At 45.6% G+C, this 4,968-nt stretch overlaps 1 non-coding gene across 1 annotated transcript; it reads left to right on the top strand.

The window, feature by feature from the left end:
* Positions 1–4,027: 4,027 nt before the first annotated feature.
* Positions 4,028–4,165, top strand: LOC114812521. Its single transcript, XR_003760172.1, has one exon. It is a non-coding gene; the product is annotated as a small nucleolar RNA SNORA7 (small nucleolar RNA).
* Positions 4,166–4,968: the final 803 nt, after the last annotated feature.

Raw genomic sequence — 4,968 nt, 5'->3', positions numbered from 1 at the left:
GCCAGAGACAGGACGTGGGTGAGGGGTCGGTGGCAAGATAGACAAGATCGATGCAAAGTGAGAAGGTAAGTATTAGAGAAATGAAGTGTGCGGGTTGGGTGATAATAGGAGAGTAGCAAGGTGAGGTGGGGGGGCAAGGTGATTGAGTGCTTTGCCAATGGTGAGGAGTTTTTGTCTATGGTGAGGTGGATGGGCGACCAATGGAGTTATTTGAAGAGTGGGGACACGTGTCCTGAACGTTTTTGTGGAAAAATGGTCTGGGCAGCAGAGTGAGGTATGGACTGGAGTAGTGAGAGACCAGGAGGCTGGGAGGTTAGTATGAAGCTCGTTCTCTATACTGTAAGCTTGTGTGGGCAGTGAACGTGTCTACCAACTCTGTTGTATTAAACTCTCCCCCGCATTTAGTACAGTGCTCTGCATACAGAAGCACCCAATAAATAAATAGAATATATTTTCTATGTACTCAATTAAGTACTTAGGTACTTACCAAACCCTGCACTCCCACAGCTCTTTGTGCATACCTTTATACTTGGTGGCTTCCCCTACATGTAATTTATTTTAATATCTGTCTCCCCTGCTAGACCGTAAGTTCCTCGAGGGCAAGGATGTGGTCTACTTTTCCCATTGTACTCTCCATGCCCTTAATACAGTGCTCTGCCCAGAGAAAGTGCTCAATAAATGCCATTGACCGATTGACTGTGACAAATAAAATAAAATGCTCCCTAGAGAATTGTGTCTAGAGGACAGAGTTTCAGTTCCTCATGGCTCATGTAGGAATGTCCAGATTCACATAAGCCCCAGCGGTCATAATAGCCATAGTGGTTTTGAGTCTGAGCTTTTCCCTTCCAATAGCTTTGTCAGCTGTGTGGTGGGTAGCATCTGGGAGATGCACATATTTGCTGTTCAAGAAGCAGCATTGCATAGTGGATTGTGCCTGCTGGTCAGAGGACATGGATTGTAATATCGGCTCCACCACTTTTCTGCGGTGTGACATTAGGCCAGACATTTAACTGCTCTGGACCTCGGTTGCCTCATCTGTAAAATGGAGAGCAAATCGTCCTCCTTCCAAACTAGACTATGAGTCACATGTGGGACAGAGGCTGTGTCCAATCTGATTATCTTGTGTCTACTTCAGCACTTAGTACAGTCCCTGGCATATAGTAAGTGCTTAATGAGTACCATAATTTTTTATTAGCTGAGTTCCTTAATAATAATAGTGGTTTGTTAAGTGCTTACTATGTATCAGGCACTCTTCTAAGCACCGGGGTAGATACAAGATAATAGAATTAGACATAGTCCCTGTGCCACATAGGACTCACAGTCTTAATTCCCATTTTAGAAATAAGGGAACTGAGGAACAGAGAAGTTAAGTGACTTGCCCAAGGTCACAGAACACAAGTGGGAGAGCCAGGATTAGAACCCAGGTCCTTCTGACTCCCAGGCCCATGGTCTATCCACTAGGCCATGCTGCTGAGCTACTGAGCTGTCATTCAAGAGATTCTTACACAACAATTTGCCACCTCCCTGGCTTTAAAATGGATCACTTTTTAAAGTCACCTGGAAGTTGGCCCACATGTAACTGTTGGACAGACAATGGTTTGGATGCTTGGTTAGTTTCAGTAGGTGGACTGGAAGCATGAGTTCGAGTTCTCTGCCTCTTGGCTGGCTCATTACAATAATAACTGTGGTACTTACTTTACTATGTGCCAAGCACTGTGATAGATGCAAGGTAATAAGGTCAGAAACAGTTTCTGTCCTACAACCTAATTATGAAGGAGAAGAGATGTTTAGTCCCCATTTTACAGATGAGGAAACTATGGTACAAAGAAGTAAAGTAACTTGATCAAGATCACACAGCAGGAAAGTGGCGGAGCAGGGATTAGAATCCGTGCCCTCTAACTCCCAGACCTGTGTTCTTTCTGCTAAAATGAGCTGCTTATCAATAACAACCTCCTAACTCCTAAGCACCCAATGCAGTGCTCTACAGTACCAAGTTAAAACTATCCCTTATCCTATCTCGCCTTGATTACTGTATCAGATTCCTTGCTGACCTCCCAGCCTCCTGCCTCTCCCCACTCCAGTCCATACTTCACTCTGCTCCCCAGATCGTTTTTCTACAGAAACGTTCAGGACATGTTTCCCCACTCCTCAAGAAACTCCAGTGGTTGCCCATTCACCTGTTTATCAAACAAAAACTCCTCACCATTGCCTTCAAAGCCAATCACCTTGCCCCCTACTACCTCACCTTGCTGCTCTCCTACTACATCCCAGCCCTCACACTTTGTTCCTCTAATGCTAACCTTCTCACTGTGCCTCCATCTCATCTATTGAGTCTCCGACCCCTCAACCACATCCTGTCTCTAGACTGGAAGCCTTCCCTCCTCAAATCCGACAGACAATTCCTCTCCTCCCTCTCGAAGCCTTTATTGAAGGCACATCTCCAAGAGATCTTCCCTGACTAAGCCCTTCTTTTCTCTTCTCCCACTCCCTTCTGCATCTCACTGACTTGCTCCCTGTATTCATCCCCCCTCCCCACCCCAAAACATTTGTGTACCTATCTGTAATTTATTTATTTATATTAATGTCTGTCTCCCCCTCGAGACTGTAGCTCATGTGCAGGGAATGTGCTTGCTTATTGTTGTGCCATACTCTTCCAAGCACTTAGCACAGTGTTCTGCACACAGTAAGTACTAAAAGAGTACAATAAATGAATGAATGAATGAATAACACCACTGATGCTGATACAATTGATGAGTTGGAAATCAGGCAACGTTCAGGCCCCTTGGTTTGCTTTTTTGGTGGCAGTCCCTCTGTTAGATGATGTGAGAACCAATGAGAGGCCACTGTTTAGACCCGGAATGTTCCCATGATATTCCAAAGTTGGCTGAGCATGACTCACAGGATGGCAACTGACCTGGACCACATTAACTGTGACCCTCCCTGGGAAATAAATTCCCAGAGGTCATAGGTGCAATCAGGTGTCCAGACCAGATGGAGGCTGGTGAGGACCACTGCAGCTTTCAGACCTGAGAGGTCACCTGGGATGCGATCTGGGCTACTTCCTCTGGGGAGACCCGACGGCTGGCCATTAATAGCTCTGGGACCAGTGGTCCAGGCCAGACACTAAAATGCATTATGTATAAGGAGATACAGAGATTAGATATGGTTATGGGGCTTTTTCCAACACCTCAAGCTCATAGAATTCAAAAGTCTGTATGAATTCTAAATATTATTGTTCTCTTTTGATTCCCATATAGTTTATTATTGTAAAGGCCCCTGGTGCTTCAGATAGCTGAGCTAGAAAATTGGATTCAGCTTCTTTGGAAACTGAATTCAGTACTAATCTGAGCTCTTCTGGAGAAAGAAATGAAGTCAAGGCCACGTGCTGACTGAATGGGTGGACGTGGAGAGAAGTCCGCTCCGGTGGGGTGGAGGGAGTGGGAGTCGGGTCGGGTCTTGGGGGCCCCAATCTTGTCTTGGGGCAGAGAAGGTGGAGGCATCCTATAAATATCCTGGTAAACACAGAGAGCTGGATGTTGAAATAATAATAAATTTATTGAGCACCCACTGGATGCCATGTCCTTTACTAAGTACTTGGATGACTCCTTTTTTTTGAATAGTACTATTTTGTTGTTTCTTTTTCAGTGGTAATTGTTATGTGCTTATTAAGTGCCAGGCACTGAACTAAGACCTGGGTGGATACAAACAGTCAGGTTGGACACAGTCTATGTCCCACATGGGGCTCACAGCTTTAATCCACAAGAGGTAACTGAGGCACAGAGAAGTTAAATGATTTGCCCAAGGTCATACAGCAGACAAGTGGCCAAGCTGGAATTAGAACCCAGGTCCTCTGACTTCCACTAAGCCATGCTGCTTCTCTAAGTGTTAAATGCTTACTAGGTGCTTACTAGGGCAGATGCAAGATAATCAGGTTGGACAAAGTGGCTATCCCATGTGAAGGTCACAGTCTACATCAGAGGGAGGAGGATTTAGTCCCCATTTTACCGATGAGGTAGTAAGACACTTTCCCCTCTCAGGGTCACAACTGGAGAGTTTCCAGTACTCTTTCAGTCTCGGCTACAAGAGGGAGAGTCAAGCAGAGGCCTACCCACTCTATTCTCAGCTTGGCCAGTGGCTAGCGAGTGGAAGACAATCTGCTACAAGTCAAAACCCACCCATTGCTGGGTAGCAGCAGAAAGGGAGAGCATCGAGGGTGGAGACTCAAGTTTACTGCGTGGAAGGCAATGGTAAACCACGTCCATATTTTTACCAAGAACACTCTATGGATGCACTACCAGGGGGCATTGAGAGCGGGGCATTCTGGGAGGGATGTGTCTGTGGTTTCTCTAAGGGTGGGAGACGACTCAAAGGCATTAGATAAGTAAGACACATAAAAGTTAAGTGACTTGTCCAAGGTCATATAGTAGCCAAGTGGCAGACCCAGGTCCTCTGACTCCCAAAACTGTGTTCTTTCTAATAGATCATGTTGATTCACGGGGTAGCAGCTGGCCAAGAGCCAGACAGCCAACTCAATTCCTACTTCAGATTCTCCATGTTCCTCCCCCATCACTACCACTGGTGCTAGACCACAGGGACTTCCTTGAGGGCAGAGAATGTGTACTCTACTTCTGTTGTAATTTCCCAAACATGTAATACAGTATTTCAGCCTTAGTAGGAACTCAATAAATACCACTGATGGTGATGATCCAACTTCTTTGAAAACACAAAAAAGCAAATCAATACACCCAGAGATAGAGCACAGTCCTGGAGTCAGAAGGACCTGGTTTCTAATCCAGGCTCCACCACCTGCCTGCTGTGTCACCTTGGGCAAGTCATTTCACTTCTCTGGGCCTCAGTTACCTCATCAGTAAAGTGGGGATTAAGACTGTGAGCCTCATATGGTATAGGAAGTGTGTCTAACCTAATTATTTTGTATCTACCCCAACACTCAGTACAGTGCTTGGCACA

This window comes from Ornithorhynchus anatinus, chromosome 5 (assembly GCF_004115215.2).
Source record: "Ornithorhynchus anatinus isolate Pmale09 chromosome 5, mOrnAna1.pri.v4, whole genome shotgun sequence".
Classification (NCBI taxonomy): Eukaryota; Metazoa; Chordata; class Mammalia; order Monotremata; family Ornithorhynchidae; genus Ornithorhynchus; species Ornithorhynchus anatinus.
This window is presented reverse-complemented; position numbering and strand designations above follow the sequence as displayed.